General features: G+C 39.0%; 1 protein-coding gene and 1 non-coding gene across 3 annotated transcripts in view; one reads left to right on the forward strand and one right to left on the reverse strand.

Moving 5' to 3' along the window:
* TMEM132D (transmembrane protein 132D) overlaps positions 1-19,098 on the reverse strand; it is an 893,797-nt gene that overhangs the window by 345,054 nt on the left and 529,645 nt on the right. The gene's annotated exons all lie outside the window — the stretch shown is intronic.
* On the forward strand, positions 17,722-17,794 carry TRNAD-AUC. The gene has a single exon. It is a non-coding gene; the product is annotated as a tRNA-Asp (tRNA).

A 19,098-nucleotide genomic window follows, 5' to 3' on the forward strand; every position in this document is an offset into this window, starting at 1 on the left:
AGATGCATATCCATCTTTTCGTGTATTAATATTTGACAGTGTCCATTGAAGAGAGATCTCTTGACCTGGAATTGCTGGTCAAACAGCACATGCCTGTCTAATCATTGGGATATCATCAAATTCCCTCCCTTAGGAGTTGTGGCATTTTTAATTCATCTGCTCACTTCCTCACGGCTATGCCAAAAGAGGATGCTATGAAACATTTGATTTTTTTTTATTAATTTGGGGGTGGGGGTTGAGATGTGGTATCTCCAAACACTTTTAATTTACATCTCCTTGTATATGAGCAAGAGTGAGCATATTTAATATATTGAATGACCATGTGCTTTTACTTTCTGCAAACTGTTTATACCTCTGAACGTTTCCCTTTAGGGCCAGTGACCTTTTTTCTCTCTGGTTTTAAAAATTCCTCATAGGTATATGGTTAGGTCTGTCCTACAATTTGTAGATATTTTCTGAAGTTTGTTATGTTTGCCTTCTGGTGAATTTTTCCCCATTCATAGCTTTGTTTATGTCATCCTATTTGTCTATCTTTTTTTCTCTCTGAATTTTGGGTCCTAGAAGGGTTTTTTTTGTTTTTTTCTCAGATTATGGAGGAATTTCAGATTATGGAGGAATTCATCCATATTATCTACTAGTATTTGCATTTATTGCTTCAATGTGTTTTGTTTTTACATTTAAATCTCTGATTCATGTGTTATTTACCCTGGTATGATATGCGCAGAGCAGCTCCAATCATGTCATTTTCGCAAGGTGTATTCAGCTATTCCTATACCTCTTATTAAAAAGTTCATCTTTTCTCCACTGATTTGTAATGCTTTCTCATAATAAATTTCAGTATGATAAATTTTTTCTACTATGACCTATGGATTTATCTCACTACCCATGTAACAATACTACAAAGACCAATACTATGATCCTGCTTTAATTATACAAGATTTCTGACATGCTTTTTAATTTTTTTAATATTTATCTATTTGGCTGTGGCAGGTCTTAGTTGCAGCATGCAAACTCTTAGTTGCGGCATGTGGGATCTAGTTCCCTGACTAGAGACTGAACTCAGGTCCCCTGGGTTGGAAGCATGAAGTCAGCCACTGGACCACCAGGGAAGTCCCATCTCATATGTTTTAAGATTAGGTAGGCTTCCCTGGTGGCTCAGATGGGAAAGAATCCACCTTCAATGCAGGAGACCTGGGTTTGACCTCCAAGTTGGGAAGATCCCCTGGAGGAGGGCATGGCAACCACTCCACTATTCTAGCCTGGAGAATCCCCATGGACAGAGGAGCCCGGTGGGCTACAGTCCACGGGGTCACAAAGAGTCGGACATGATTGAGTGACTAAGCACAGCACAGCACAGGTATACTGCACCGTGTTTTTCTTGTTCAATATATTCATGAATCTTCTTGTTCATTTAGTTTTCTAAATGAACTTTTAAAGCAACCTGTATAGCTCCAGAAAAAAAAAATATGATAGTAATTTTATTAAAAATCACTGAGTTTATTATTTTCAGGAAAACTACCTTCATGATGTAAAGACTTCCTATTCAATGACAGGTATATCTTTCTATTTTGAAATAGGGTTTTCATTTTTCTTTTGAACTTTAAAGAAGGTTTTATAATTTCCTACATTTTGGTTTTGAATTTTTTTTCTAAGTTTGTGCTTCAGCACTTTATGTAGATTTTGCTATTACAAGAGCAGTCTTGTTAATAAAAATAAAAAGTTAAGTCTTTGTTGTCTGCATATAGAATGCCTATGAGTTTTGTGCTGATTTTTATAAATCCATTATTTCATTAGTTTGTCATACTATTTTTCTCAGTTTTCCCATTGATTCCTTGGAATTTTCTGGATATATAACTATATCATCTGCAAAGAGAGATGCTCTCATGTCTCCTTTTCCAATTCTTATGCCTCTAATTGCTTTCATTTGTCTAGTTAATGAAGTAATATCACCAACACAATGTTAAAAGTTTGGGAAGAGCACGGACATCTTTATTTGGTTCATGGTTTTAGTGAATGCCTGTGCTTTGGTTAACTGGCTGTAACACTAGCTTTCTGCTAGACTTGATATTTTTGAGTCCTAAGCTCTCTGAGGTTCTGTGGGGACACGCAGCCCTTTAGCTGTTCATCCCTACACCTGGGGCCACGCTGCCCCCAGCCCCCTCCAACCACACAGATCCCCGCATTCCCTCTTCCCAGTCCCCCATATCTCATCTTTCTCTGTTCTGTGTTCATAGCTTTTTCTTTTCTTTTCTATATTTTATATGGTACCTTGGCAGGGAAGGATATAATATGTGTGTATGAAACTGAAAGTTGTGCAGTCGTGTCCAACTCTTTGCGACCCCATAGACTATACAGTCCATGGAATTCTTTAGGCCAGAATACTGGAGTGGATAGCTGTACCCTTCTCCAGGAGATCTTCCCAACCTAGGGACTGAACTCAGGTCTCATGTATTGCAGGCAGATTCTTTACCAGCTGAGCCACAAGGGAAGCCCAAGAATACTGGAGTGGGTCACCTATCCCTTCTCCAGCAGATCTTCATGACCCAGGAATCAAACAGAGGTCTCCTGCATTGCAGGTGGATTCTTTACCAACTGAGCTACTATGGAAGCCCATGTATGTTTAAGCTTCACCTTAAACTAGATTTACCAAACGAGAAGTTGACTGAAATGTAGTACTCCCGTCAACCACCTTTTTTGTTGTTGCTGTTCATTTGCTTTGAAAATTAGTTTCTTATCAACAGTCTGCATTGGAACAATTAGCCAAAATGTCAGAAAATCTCATTTGAAAGACAGTCTATATATATAATATCAATATTTATTTTTCAATGTATTTATATTTAAAATATAAGTGTATTTAATAAACATATATTATATACCATATATAATAATACATATTATATATCATATATACAACATATGACATATATATAATGTATATATATGGCAGACAAATTCTATGGTAAATGCTACAAAATAGAGGTTTTAGACAGTGAGCTAAAATTTACAAAAATACTCATTGCTTTTGAAGAGTCTAAAGTCTATTTTTTAGAAAATAAAATATGACTGAGCTCTCTCTCTGAAGCAGGAGCAGTTTGAATAAACTGACTTGTTTACTCAGGAACCCTGTGTGGATGACATTGCTAGCCGTCTATCCAAAATCCATTTCCCTTTTTCTCTTATTATAAGAGCCTCGATTTTGCTTGAGTTGGCAGTGATCCTAGCTTTGATAAACACAAACAAGGACTTCCCTTGCCTTCAGGGTGGCCAGGGCACAGTTCTGCCAGGCATTTAGGAAGCAGAAGTCTGCTGGGGATTCTGAAAACACTTAGCTTTCCTGCTCTACGTGTCACTCCTGCCTCATTCTTCCTTCAGAGAAGGAAGGAGGGGGAAGAGGTGTCTGAAAACCAACAAGGAGAAAGCCATACTTTGGGGACAGGATAGTGGAAAGATGGTGCCAACCTGGGACATCGAATGCATCAGTCCTGGACCATCTTCCACTGGGCTAATTTTCTTTATGAGAAAACTATAATCCTCTATTGGGTTAAAAAGGTTAAACTACAGTAGTCCAGTTTCAGCCACACAGATTCAAACAATATCTAGTGAATGCAGATTTCTGTACATTTAATATCATTAGTTTGAGATAGAAAATTCCTCTAGAAAGTAAGCTATGCTATTTCCTACAGTTTGGGCATCAAACCCATTTGGGAGGATGGGGTGATTTTTGTACCCTAAGAAATACAGGTGATATTAGAAAACATTAGATAAATCCCCTTTCCAGCAAGCACCATTCTAGAACCTTTAGTCTTTGGAAGATGGTAATACATCTTCAAGGTTTCAAGTTCCACAAATATTTATTGTGCACCAAGTACTTCGCTGAGTGCAACATGAATAGGAAACTCTTATTTTGACCTTGGAGAGATTACACTTTATCTATTCTAGGAGACAGACAATCAAACAGTATGGTAAATACTGTAATAGAGGTTTTGGACAGTGATCTATTGAAATACAAACAAGGAGTAATTATTCTTTCCATGAAGTCATATGAATTAAGTATTAAAAACATCTTAGCTGGCCATGAATGAACAATGTCTTACACCCAATAAGCCCTTACAAAATATTTTCTAAGCAGAATTAAAGCATTTCACTATGCCTCCAGTGAGAACACAATCCACACATGCCCTTGAGTGTCCTAGCCCTGTGATGTTGTATTATAAAGAATCAAAATTAAGTCACTGAACTTCCCTGGTGGCTCAGACAGTAAAGAATCTGCCTGCAATGCAGGAGACCCCGGATGAATCCCTGGGTTAGGAAGATCCCTGGAGGAGGGCATGGCAACCCACTTCAGTATTCTTGACTTGGAGAATCCCATGGACAGCGGAGCCTGGTGGGCCACAGTCCACAGGGTTGCACAGACTTGGACACGATAGATGAAACTTAGCACAACATGGTGTTAAATACTGGCCCTCAAATAGTCGTGTCTACAGACTTTATGATGATGTCAAAGTGATATGCATTTAATAGAAACTGTACTTTGAGTTTTGAATTGTGACCTTATCCCAGCCTGGTGATACGTGATTCAATCCTCCCTCGAGATTCTGGATAGTGGCAGCTACATCTCGCATCAGCCACATCATGACAGGGTAAACAACTGATACACTTACAACCATCCTTGACCAGACAACCATTCTGTTTTTCACTTTCAGTACAGTATTTAATAAATTACATGAGACATTCAACACTTTATGATAAAATAGGTTTCGTGACAGGTGATTTTGCCCAACTGCAGGCTAACGTATGTATTCTGAGCAGGGCAAGGCTAAGTTACGATGTTCAGGAGTTTAGATGTATTAAATGCATTTTTGACTTACAATATTTTCAACTTAAGATGGGTTATATTAAGACATATTGAGACATAATCTCATTGTAAATCAGGGAAGATCTGTACTTGGAACCTGAGAATGTGACCTTAAGTAGGGTCTTTGCAGATGTAATTAGTTAAGATGAGGTCATAATGTATTAGGGCCCTAAACTCAACAGCTGGTGTCCCTAAATCCAATGGCTGGTCGCAGAAGCAGATAAAAAAGCCATGTAAAGGTCCAGTGGTGAAGAAAGTGTCTGCCAATGAAGGTGACACAGGTGCGATCACTGGTTTGGGAAGATCCCACATGCCACAGAGCAACAAAGCCCACATGCTATAACTACCGAAGCCCACACACCTAGAGCTCTGGAGCCACAATGAGAGAAGTCACCACAATGAGAATCCCAAGAGTTGCCCTTGCTCACTACAACTGGAGAAAAACCTACAGCAACGAAGACCCATCACAGCCATAAATAAATATACATAAATAAAATAATTTTAAAATAGCCATGTAAAGACACAGGGGCAGATACACACTCAGGGAGAAGGTCATGTGATGATGGACGAGGAAATTAGAGGGATGTGCTACAATCGAGGAACACCAAGGATTCCTGACAATACCAGAAGCTTGAAGGAAACAAAGAAAAGTCCTACCCTGGAGGTTTCAGAGGGAGCAGAGCCCTGCCAACACCTTGACTCCAGATTTCTAGTCCAGGGAACTGTGAGAGGATAAATTTCCATTATCTGAAGCCACCTAGTTTGTGGTGCCTTATTCCTGCAAATTAGGTGCAGGAAACGAATCCACCATCTTTCTTGTATTTTCCTTGGGGAGCCACCATTTCCCAGCTTCACTCCCAGGTTCAGGAGGTGCTAATGTCACATCCCCAAGTTTCCATGGTGTAGGATGTAGACCTGGCCAATCAGTCTTGGCTGTGATGGGGTCGCAGGGAGGAGGGATGTGACCCAGTTTTGGCCAAAGAGAGAGGACTGAATTCCAGAAATTCCATGGAAACTCCTGAAGCATTTCTATTTCCCTTGGATGCTCTGGGATAAAGATGTAAGTTCAGGCGCAGCAGCAAGTATTTTGCCACCATGAGGGAGACAGGCACTGACAGAAGACATGTGTGGAGCTTAAAGACAAAGGCTTCCACAGAAGTAATATGGCAAAGAAGATAGAAACCCTGACCCTGGTGATGTCATTCAGGGGAATTAATGAAGCTTTGCTTCAAACTGGAACCACCACTCAACTTTGCAGTGATGTGAGCTAATGTTATAACCAAGAAAATCCTAAATAAGTAAATAAATAGTATATATATATATATACACACACACACACATACAGTATACATATACACTATATATGTATATATATATACATACTATATATATATATATATATACATATAAGCTATACTACACTACGTTTTCTTCACTGCATCCACAGTTAAACCCTACCACATATGAATATAAAATGCAAAGTCCACAGTCTTTCACTTCACAGGTAGCAAGTAGCCATTAGATTTTATTTAGTCATATATTTTTTAAAAATGTAAATGTATATTGTATGATATCACTTATATGCAAAATCTAAAAAGAAATTATACACATGGACTTATTTACAAAACAGAAAGAGACTCAGACTTAGAGAACAAATTTATGGTTACCAGGGGGCAAGGGTGGTTGGTAGGGGAGGGATAATTAGGGAGTTGGGATGGACATGTACAAACTGCCATATTTAAAGTGAATGACCAACCAGGACCTACTGTACAGCACAGGGAACTCTGTTCAATATTCTGTAACAACCTAAATGGGAAAATAATTTAAAAAACAATCTATACATGTATATGCATAGCTGAATCACTTTGCTGTACACCTGAAATTATCACAGTATTGTTTATCAATTACACTCCAATACAAAATAAGTTAAAAAAATGACCTGAATGGGAAGGAAGTCCAAAAAAGAGGGAATATATGTATGTTGCTGCTGCTAAGTTGCTTCAGTCATGTCTAACTCTGTGCGACCCCATAGACGGCAGCCCACCAGGCTCCCCCGTCCCTGGGATTCTCCAGGCAAGAACACTGGAGTGGGTTGCCATTTCCTTCTCCAATGCATGAAAGTGAAAAGTGAAAATGAAGTCGTTCAGTCATGTCCAGCTCTTAGTGACCCCATGGACTGAGGCCCACCAGGCTCCTCCGTCCATGGGATTTTCCTACTCCAGCAGGAGTAGGATGGCCGGAGTAGGGTGCCATTGCCTTCTCCAGAATATATGTATACATACAGCTGATTCACTTTGTGGTACAGTAGAAACTAACATAACATTGTAAAGCAACTATACGCCAATAAAAATTAATTTTAAAAAACTGCCAATCATCTCCACACACATCCTGCCGCTGACAGTTCCAAATCATGCCTAAGAAAGCAGACTGAAGTTTCCTGTGCACAGCATCATGGCAGAACCGTCCAATAAATGAAGAAAACAGCAGGGGAAAAATGCGAGCCAACAGGACAGCCAGGAAAACCGAAAGCAAATCTATTTCTTTTGCTAGACTGTTTATGTACTTTCTCACTAAGCTCAGGTCCTGCAGGAAGTCACAAAGGCAGATAATCATCCCTGCTGCCAAGAAGCTGTCAGTACAACCAACAAAACGGTGAAGGATAAAGGCCCCCCATCACCCCAGTAGACACCCTCGTTTCTGCCTCCCTCCAAAATCTATCTCCAACTAAACCAACACAGAGTAGGTGCAGCCTCCAATATTTTTTGAGTACTGACATAGGATACCCAGTATAAACCTACTAATTGGTGAAAGATTCCAGGAACATTTTTATATTTCCATATTTAAGCATTACATAGGGTGTCTGATGTGGAGTTTTGGTATCTAGTTTGGTATCATATAGTTAAAAAAAAATTCTCATCCATTCCTACAACTTGAGCTTATTGTGTATTTTAAAAATCAAGAAATGGCATTAAACTTTGAGACATTTTCTTCAGATGTTTATAAGACATAAAGATGATCACATGTTTCTTTTTTTATTCTACTGATCAATGATTTTAACCAGTGTTTCTCATGTAGGGGAGATTTTGCCACCCAGGGAATATCTGGCAATTTCTGGAGATATTTTTGATTGTCATATATGATGGAGGAGGTTACTATGATATCTAGGTAGTAAAGACTAGTGAAAAAGTGAAAGTGTCAGTCATTCAGTCATGTCTGACTCTTTGTGACCCCATGGACTATATATAGCCCAGCTCCTCTGTCCATGGGATTCTCCAGGCAAGAATACTGGAGTTGGTTGCCATGACCTTTTCCAGGGGATCTTCCCAACCCAGGGATCAAACCCATGTCTCCTGAATTGCAGGCAGATTCTTTACCATCTGAGCCACCTGGAAAGCCCAGTGGAGGCCAGAGATGCTGCTAAACACCCCTCAGTGTCCAGGACAACACCCCCTGGACCCCTGAACAAAGAATGCTCTGCTCTAAAATGCAATAATGCAGAGACACTGGAGAAACTCCTAAAGCTGATCCACTGATGTCCTAATGTTGAATACCTACTGAATTATATTCCAAAGCAATCTCTACTTGGTCATATTTTTAATACACTGTTGGATTTGATTTACAAATATTTTAGGTAAGATTTTGGCCCCTATGCTCCCAAATGAGTTGACCCTTATTTTTCTTTGTTTTTCAACTATTTCAAATTTTGTCATCAGGGTAAAGCTAGATTCATATAAAGGGAATCTTTTCTCTCATGAAACTGATTATGCTCAATTCACATACAGTACAGTTTCTTCTTACTGTGCACACTTCTCTGAGTTTCGACAAGAGTATAGTTTTATGACCATCACCACAGTAAAGATACAGAGGAGTTCCATCAGTGTCACCCTCACCCCAAAACGATTTCCTTGTCCTGCTTCTTCATGGTCAAATCCTCCCTTAACTGACTTTCATTTTTCTGTTGCTTTTTTTTTTCCTTCCCTCTCTCCTGCCCTCCCTCCCTTCCTTCCTTCTTCATATTTTTAATTTTCAAATTAATTCATGCTCATTCAATTGATCAAATCATATAGCAATTTAAATAATGCTTTTCTACTTTTCTCTTATTCTCACCCCTTACTGGCATTAATCCTAGTGTTTAAGAGAATATTTACATATTTGGGGATCATGAACTGTCATATAAAATAGAAAACAATTCACATCCATATAACTGTTTAACTTTTGTTGGTGAAAGGCACCATCAACAAAAGCAAAAGAGAGATACATGGTAGCTGTATCATTGAACGGAAATGTCACCATCTTGACACAGGACAAGGACACTTAAGGATAATAAGGTGCCCTTGTTATAAGACAAACAACAAGAAACAAAACCCTTAGCATATATGTACCACAATTTCTTTATCCATTCATCTGTCAGTGGACATCTAGGTTGCTTCCATGTTCTAGCTATTGTAAATAGTGCTGCAATGAACAATGGGATACATGTGTCTTTTTCTATTTTGGTTTCGTCAGGGTATATGCCTAAGAGTGGAATTGCTGGGTCACATGGTGGCTTTATTCCTAGTTTTTTGGGAATTTGCTGTATGGCTCAGAAAACTCAAACAGGGGCTCTGTATCAACCTAGAGGGGTGAGATGAGGATGGAGATGGGAGGCAGGTTCAAAAGGGAGGGGATATATGTGTTCCTATGGCTGATTCATTTTAAGGTTTGACAGAAAACAACAAAATTTTATAAAGTAATTATCCTTCAATAAAAAATAAATTAATTAAAAAAACTCAAAACCAGAAAATTGCAGAGGAAGGTAAACTTCCAAACTCATTTTATGAGGCCACCATCACCCTAATACCAAAACCTGACAAAGATCCCACAAAAAAAGAAAACTACAGGCCAATATCACTGATGAACATAGATGCAAAAATCCTTAATAAATTCTAGCAATCAGAATCCAACAACACATTAAAAAGATCATACACCATGACCAAGTGGGCTTTATGCCAGGGATGCAAGGATTCTTCAATATCCGCAAATCAATCAATGTAATACAACACATTAACAAATTGAAAAATAAGAACCATATGATTATCTCAATAGATGAAGAGAAAGCCTTTGACAAAATTCAACATCCATTTATGATAAAAAACTCTCCAGAAAGCAGGAATAGAAGGAACATACCTCAACATAATAAAAGCTATATATGACAAACCCACAGCAAACATTATCCTCAATGGTGAAAAATTGAAAGCATTTCCTCTAAAGTCAGGAACAAGACAAGGGTGCCCACTTTCACCATTACTATTCAACATAGTTTTGGAAGTTTTGGCCACAGCAATCAGAGCAGAAAAAGAAATAAAAGGAATCCAAATTGGAAAAGAAGAAGTAAAACTCTCACTATTTGCAGATGACATGATCCTCTACATATAAAAGCCTAAAGACTCCACCAGAAAATTACTAGAACTAATCAATGACTATAGTAAAGTTGCAGGATATAAAATCAACACACAGAAATCCCTTGCATTCCTATACACTAATAATGAGAAAACAGAAAGAGAAATTAAGGAAACAATTCCATTCACCATTGCAACGGAAAGAATAAAATACTTAGGAATATATCTACCTAAAGAAACTAAACACCTATATATAGAAAACTATAAAACACTGATGAAAGAAATCAAAGAGGACACTAACAGATGGAGAAATATACCATGTTCATGGATTGGAAGAATCAATATAGTGAAAATGAGTATACTACCCAAAGCATTTAATGGCTGAGTAATACTCCATTGTGTATATGTACCATAGCTTTCTTATCCATTCATCTGCTGATGGACATCTAGAGAAATGCAAATCAAAACGACTATGAGGTACCATTTCACACCAGTCAGAATGGCTGCGATCCAAAAGTCTACAAGTAATAAATGCTGGAGAGGGTGTGGAGAAAAGGGAACCCTCTTACACTGTTGGTGGGAATGCAAACTAGTACAGCCACTATGGAGAACAGTGTGGAGATTCCTTAAAAAACTGGAAATAGAACCGCCTTATGATCCAGCAATCCCACTGCTGGGCATACACACTGAGGAAACCAGAAGGGAAAGAGACATGTGTACCCCAATGTTCATTGCAGCACTGTTTATAATAGCCAGGACATGGAAGCAACCTAGATGTCCATCAGCAGATGAATGGATAAGAAAGCTATGGTACATATACACAATGGAGTATTACTCAGCCATTAAAAAGAATACATTTGAATCAGTTCTAATGAGGTGGATGAAACTGGAACCTATTATACAGAGTGAAGTAAGCCAGAAAGAAAAACACCAATACAGTATACTAACACATATATATGGAATTTAGAAAGATGGTAACAATAACCCTGTGTAGGAGACAGCAAAAGAGACACTGATGTATAGAATAGTCTTATGGACTCTATGGGAGAGGGAGAGGGTGGGAAGATTTGGGAGCATGGCATTGAAACATGTAAAATATCATGTATGAAACGAGTCACCAGTCCAGGTTCGATGCACGATACTGGATGCTTGGGGCTGGTGCACTGGGACGACCCAGAGGGATGGTATGGGGAGGGAGGAGGGAGGAGGGTTCAGGGTGGGGAACACATGTATACCTGTGGCGGATTCATTTTGATATTTGGCAAAACTAATACAATTATGTAAAGTTTAAAAATAAAATAAAATTTAAAGTATCCTGGAGAAAAAAAAAAAACTAACCCAAAACCTTAGCATAGGGCATCAACAGGCACATCCCCAAAGAGAAGCTGCCAGAGGCCAGGAAACATCTGGAAAACACTCTTCCTTATGAGCAGTCAAGACAAAATAGAACCACAAAGATTACACAGTTCCTCATCAGATTAGGAAAAAATGAGCTAACATCTAAGTCCAGGGAGCTTGTTGCTAAATAAGAACTTTCACAAAACGTTGTCAGACAAATGAATTGCTTTGGCGTTCTGAAAAATAATTTGGCCTTGCTTATTATCCTAAAGAATTAAATATTCTTTGACCCATAAATCTCAATTGGGATTTTATCTTCAGTAGTAAAATCACCAGTACATAAGGATGTGTGCATAATTATTCACACTGACAAAATATTGGGAAGAGACTTACCTGTCGGTAGGTGAATGGCTGAATCAATTATAGTAAAACTTTCCTTTTGATTATCATGCAGTTTTTTTTTTTTTTTAAAGAAAGAAGTAATTCGGTATATACTGATGTGGAAGAAGAAGAATACACAGAATATATACCTTTAAGCCAAAATATGTTAATCTTTTATGAAAAACTATGCATATATACAAACATTCATTTAGATAGTATAGCTGACATTTCAGGCTTCCCTGGTGGCTCAGTGGTAAAGAATCCACCTGCCAATGCAGGAGATGTGGGTTTGATCCCTGGGTCAGGAAGATCCCCTGGAGAAGGAAATGGCAACCCGTTCTAGTATTCTTGCCTGGAAAATCCCATGGACAGAAGAGTCTGGTCGGCTATAGTCAATGGGGTCACGAAGAGTCAGACATGACTAAAGTGACTTAGCACAGCTGACATTTTAACTGAAACCATATTATTTGATAGTTTCCTTTCTTTGTTTTACCTCTCCTGCACGGAAACATGAAAAAGCGTTCTGCAGATTATGGCATTCCAGTTGAGATATTTCAAATCCTGAAAGATGATGCTGTGAAAGTGCTGCACTCAATATGCCAGTAAATTTGGAAAACTCAGTAGGGGGCACAGGACTGGAAAAGGTCAGTTTTCATTCCAATCCCAAAGAAAGGCAATGACAAAGAATGCTCAAACTACTGCACAACTGCACTCATCTCACACGCTAGTAAAGTAATGCTCAAAATTCTCCAAGCCAGGCTTCCACAATATGTGAACCATGAATTTTCAGATGTTCAAGCTGGTTTTAGAAAAGGCAGAGGAAACAGAGGCCAAATTGCCAACATCTGCTGGATCATGGAAAAAGCAAGAGAGTTCCAGAAAAACATCTATTTCTGCTTTATTGACTACGCCAAAGCCTTTGACTGTGTGGATCACAATAAACTGTGGAAAATTCTGAAAGAGATAGGGATACCAGACCACCTGACCTGCCTCTTGAGAAATCTATATGCAGGTCAGGAAGCAACAGTTAGAACTGGACATGGAACAACAGACTGGTTCCAAATAGGAAAAGGAGTACGTCAAGGCTGTATATTGTCACCCTGTTTATTTAACTTATATGCAGAGTACATCATGAGAAACGCTGGACTGGAAGAAACACAAGCTGGAATCAAGATTGCCGGAAGAAATATCAATAACCTCAGATATGCAGATGACACCACCCTTATGGCAGAAAGTGAAGAAGAACTAAAGAGTCTCTTGATGAAGGTGAAAGAGGAGAGTGAAAAAATTGGCTTAAAGCTCAACATTCAGAAAACGAAGATCATGGCATCTGGTCCCATCACTTCATGGGAAATAGATGGGGAAACAGTGGAAACAGTGTCAGACTTTATTTTTTTGGGCTCCAAAATCACTGCAGATGGTGACTGCAGCCATGAAATTAAAAGACGCTTACTCCTTGGAAGGAAAGTTATGACCAACCTAGATAGCACATTGAAAAGCAGAGACATTACTTTGCCAACAAATGTCTGTCTAGTCAAGGCTATGGTTTTTCCTGTGGTCATGTATGGATGTGAGAGTTGGACTGTGAAGAAAGCTGAGCACCAAAGAATTGATGCTTTTGAACTATGGTGTTGGAGAAGACTCTTGAGAGTCCCTTGGACTGCGAGGAAATCCAACCAGTCCATTCGAAAGGAGATCAGTCCTGGGTGTTCATTGGAAGGACTGATGCTGAAGCTGAAACTCCAATACTTTGGCCACCTCATGTGAAGGGTTGACTCATTGGAAAAGACCCTGATGCTGGGAGGGATTGGGGGCAGGAGGAGAAGGGGACGACAGAGGATGAGATGGCTGGATGGCATCCCCGACTTGATGGACATGAGTCTGAGTGAACTCCGGGAGTTGGTGATGGACAGGGAGGCCTGGTGTGCTGTGATTCATGGGGTCGCAAAGAGTCAGACACGACTGAGCGACTGAACTGAACTGAACTGAAGGATATGCGACAGAGGATGAGATGGCTGGATTACATCATCAACTCAATGGACATGAGTGTGAGCAAACTCTGGGAGATCGTGAAGGACAGGGAAGCCTGGCCTGCTGCAGTCTGTGGGGTCACAAAGAGTCGAACACAACTGAGCAACTGAACAACAACAACAAAACAATGGAAATAAGCCACAGTGGACTGACTTACATGACTGAGTGCGTTGCAAGTCTTTGCACTGGTAACAGTCAGTGTCCCTGTCCTGTCTTGTCACAGAAAGCACACTCTCTTTCATGACATTTTGGTGACATTCTCATTAGGGGGCCTGATTCTTCCAGAGTTGGGCTAGCAAATAGATTGCATCTCAAGAGCAAACTTGGGTGATTGGTAGTGGCAGTCTGAAGCTAGGTCAGGGCTTAATGGAAAAACATCATGATTAATTACCAAAGCCTTCCTTTCACCAGTGGAGGTGGGGACTGTTGAAGCAGAGTCTGAATTTGACAATCTAGTTATAGATGATGTTTAAGACAGGTGTTCTGGGTGGTTCAGTGGTCAAGACTCTGTGCTTCTACTGCAGGGGGCATGGGTTTGATCCCTGGTCAGGGAACTAAGATCCCCACATGCTGTGGTATGGTCAGGAAAAACAAAAAAAGATACAAAAGGAAAAAAAAAAAAAGACAGGTGTTCTGTGATGGGAAACAGAAATCACGGTGTCCATTAGTCGAAAAGCCTAATACCAGATACCTTCAGAAAGTCTCCACACATAAATATTAACTTGTAATCTGTTGACTTGAAATAGAAAGATGTCACAAATTTTGATAAGGAAAGCCCACTACATCCTAATTTTTAAAACATATTTTTACAATCACAGCCATTTAGGGCACGAAATCCAATTCATTAAAGCCAAACAGATCATAAGTGTGAAATTCCTTCGATTTATAATAGCCTCATGGGTGAGTCTCCTGGGCAGCTTTGGCTGATGAAATACTTGACATTTCTAGAAAATTACATAACAATTTTACAACCTTCAAAAAAAACTTTACAAAGATGTATTATTTTCTATGAGTATTACATCTGTTTGATACTAATGACACTTGGATGATGATAATCAAGAAATTTAGAAGCATTTCTGTACACGGATGACTTACTTCCCAAAAAGTTACGTGTAAGTGCTTTCATTTGTGTTCAAGGTGAGTCTATGACAAAACTTTCTTAATAGGATTTCCACTCTTTTTACCATGAAGTTTCCCAATAATGTAGTTTTCTCTCAACATCACACCAACAATGTAGGTGTTCAATATCGGGGCTGACTCTCTAATACAACATTCACAGTTTCTTGTACCCCATCACCCTTCCCTTTCCTCACCCTAATTTTATCTTAGCCAAGGCATGTCTACCTCTTATTTGATAATATGCTAGCCTTCAGAATTCTTCCTATTTTCCATTGACTCTTAAAATACACAAAGAATTCTTCACCATGAAACAGCTTTGGGGTTTTAAAACATATGTATTGAAGTACATTTTAAATACTATTTAATACAACCATTGCTGGTGTATATTTCAATCACTGTAATTACATTTCCCAAATTGTGCGATCCTCTAGACCATTTTGAGGGTATTTCCACCATCCTAGCAAGATCCCTCATGCTTATTTACAGTTAATCTCCATTTCTATCCTAAGCCCCTAGCAACCACTAATCTACCTTCTGTCTCTGTAACAGTTTGCCTTCTCTGGACATTTTTCATGTAAATGGAATCATGCAATATGTGGTCTTGCGTCTGCTGCTTTCACTTAGAATAATGGTTTTGAGGTTCAGCCCATGTTGCTATCTTTATTAACAGACCATTTCTTTTCTTTTTTTTTTTAATTTTATTTTATTTTTAAACTTTACATAATTGTATTAGTTTTGCCAAATATCAAAATGAATCTGCCACTGGTATACATGTGTTCCCCATCCTGAACCCTCCTCCCTCCTCCCTCCCCATACCCTCCCTCTGGGTCGTCCCAGTGCACCAGCCCCAAGCATCCAGTATCGTGCATCGAACCTGGACTGGCGACTCGTTTCATACATGATATTTTACATGTTTCAATGCCATTCTCCCAAATCTTCCCACCCTCTCCCTCTCCCACAGAGTCCATAAGACTGTTCTATACATCAGTGTCTCTTTTGCTGTCTCCTACACAGGGTTATTGTTACCATCTTTCTAAATTCCATATATATGCATTAGTATACTGTATTGGTGTTTTTCTTTCTGGCTTACTTCACTCTGTATAATAGGCTCCAGTTTCATCCACCTCATTAGAACTGATTCAAATGTATTCTTTTTAATGGCTGAGTAATACTCCATTGTGTATATGTACCATAGCTTTCTTATCCATTCATCTGCTGATGGACATCTAGAGAAATGCAAATCAAAACGACTATGAGGTACCATTTCACACCAGTCAGAATGGCTGCAATCCAAAAGTCTACAAGTAATAAATGCTGGAGAGGGTGTGGAGAAAAGGGAACCCTCTTACACTGTTGGTGGGAATACAAACTAGTACAGCCACTATGGAGAACAGTGTGGAGATTCCTTAAAAAACTGGAAATAGAACTGCCTTATGATCCAGCAATCCCACTGCTGGGCATACACACTGAGGAAACCAGAAGGGAAAGAGACACGTGTACCCCAATGTTCATTGCAGCACTGTTTATAATAGCCAGGACATGGAAGCAGACCATTTCTTTTTATTGCTTACCGTTTCTTTGCATGAATATCACACATTGGGCTTACCCATTCATAAGCTGATGGACATTTGTGCTGCTTCCAATTTTTTATCATTGTTAATAATGGTGCTGAAATCACTCGTGTGCAAGTCTTTGTGTGGACATAAAATTTCATTTCTTTTGCATACATATCTAGTATTGAAATTGCCAGGTCATGTGGTAAAGCTATGTTGAGCATTGTAAGACAAAGTTTTCCAAAGTTGCTGCACCTTCTTCCATTTCTACCAGCAAGGCAGGAGGCTTCCTGTTTGCCATATGCTTCTATTGTAGGTTTGTTTTTAAATTCCTACATTTGTTTCATTATAATGGAAGTTTTTATATTGCAGTTTGTTTTATACTAATTGACATTATAAGATTAACATACATATGTCCCAACCTTCATAGCAGCTCTATTTACAATAGCCAAGATACAGAAGCAACCCAAGTGCCCCAAAACAGACAACTGGATTAAGAAGACGTGATATATACATGATATAATATTACTCAGTCATAAAAAGAATGAAGTAATACCATTTGCACAACATGGATGGACCTAGAGAATATTATGCTTAGTGAAATAAGTCATACAAAGACAAATACCATATATCATTTGTATGTGGACTCTAAAAAAATAATACAAATGAATATATATACACAAAACAGAAACAGACTTACAGATATAGAAGACAAACTTCTGGTTACCAAAGGGGAGAAGAAAGTGGGGAGGGACAAATTAGGGGTATGGAATTAACAGATAAAAACTACTATGTATAAAATAGATAAGCAACAAAAGGATATGGTAGAGCACAAGGAATTATATCAAATATCTTATAAAAAACTTACAATTTTATCTAATCTGCAAAAAAAAAAAAAAAAAAACTAAGCTAAATCACCATGCTGTACACAAGAAACTCATATAACATTTTAAATCAACTACAGTGCAATAAAAACATTAATCTCTTTTGAAAAACACTCTGGAAACACAACAACATCCAGATGACTAAACAAACATGGTGGTCAAGAAAAAGTGACCATGAGACTTCCCTGGTGGTCCAGTGGCTAGGACTCCACACTATCAATGCGGGGGGCCCAGGTTCGATCCCTGGTCAGGGAACTAGATCCCACATGCCACAACTAAGAGTTTGCATGCTGCAACGAAGACAGCAGATTCTGAGTGCCACAACTATTAATAAGATCTGTGTAGTCAAATAAACACATATTTAAGAAAAGTAAAATTGACTACACACACATATCCTGACATAGCTTAATCACGTCCTTCTTTTTGAAGTAGAACTTTGTTCCTGTTTATATAGTTAAATAGAAGTGAGTTTCTGATACTGATGTGAGGTGGGCAGGATATGGTATTCATAGTTGCCATTCACCGAACATGTTTCAAGAACAGGAACCAACTGTGATCATTTCCAGCTTTATCGTGTGTGGTTTAGAACAACCCAGTGAAGCAGCTTTGATTGTCTCTATCTACACTCAGAGACTAGTATTTGGAAAGTTTAGCACATTCCTCAGGCCTGCACAGGCAAGGCAGGACTGAGATGACATGTGAAGCCTTGCCATAACATGTGAAGAGCTCATGTTCCAGCATGAGATCATTGGGAGGAGAGCATGACAATTGGTGTACATTTGAAGAAGAATGGGATGTGGCTGTTTGGTGCACACATTTTCAGGGGCCCAGAAAACTGGCAGCTGAGAGACACCCATCTCTCTATCTAGGTCCACTGAAGGCCACTGTTAGTATTGGCTAGAAATTGTGCTCAGGAGCTTGAAAGTGAAACCATAGAAGTGATTCCTTTTTCTCAAACAGCCACGAGTCCAGAAGTAGGCACTTCAGGTTTGCATAACATCTTGCATCTTCATGACCTAGTGCATGGCCTTCCTCTTATAACTGCCTCATTATCACAAGATGGCTGCACCACATCCTTCCTTCAGTCAGCAATTCAGGAAGGGAGATTATGAAGGAGAAAACAACAAGGAGAAAGAAAGCTCCTAGAGCAGAAAAGGAAAACCTTTCCAGAGATTGTTTGGAATCCCTTTCATAAGACCCCACCTAAGACCAGAGGAGGCTCAGAAATGTAGTCTTATAGCTGAGACAGTCGTTCCTCTGCAGAGAGTCAGGATTCTGTAAATACGAAAGAAGGCAGAAGGAGGATGAGGAAGGCAGTGAGTAGCCGTTGCCACATTAATGTTTAACTGTCTCTCATCTTAAGAGAAGCTCAACACACTCCCTCTCCAATCCTGTCTCAAATTGTTAAAATATTGGAAGAACCACTTGCTGAGCATGAAATTTCTAAATAATAATAATGATAATAGCAGCAGCTAACAAATAGTGCTTACTGTGAACCAAGTCCTCTTCTAAGCTCTTTACATATATTAATTACATTTATTTAATTTTTATTGGCGTAT

The sequence above is a fragment of the Bubalus bubalis genome, chromosome 17 (assembly GCF_019923935.1).
Source record: "Bubalus bubalis isolate 160015118507 breed Murrah chromosome 17, NDDB_SH_1, whole genome shotgun sequence".
Classification (NCBI taxonomy): Eukaryota; Metazoa; Chordata; class Mammalia; order Artiodactyla; family Bovidae; genus Bubalus; species Bubalus bubalis.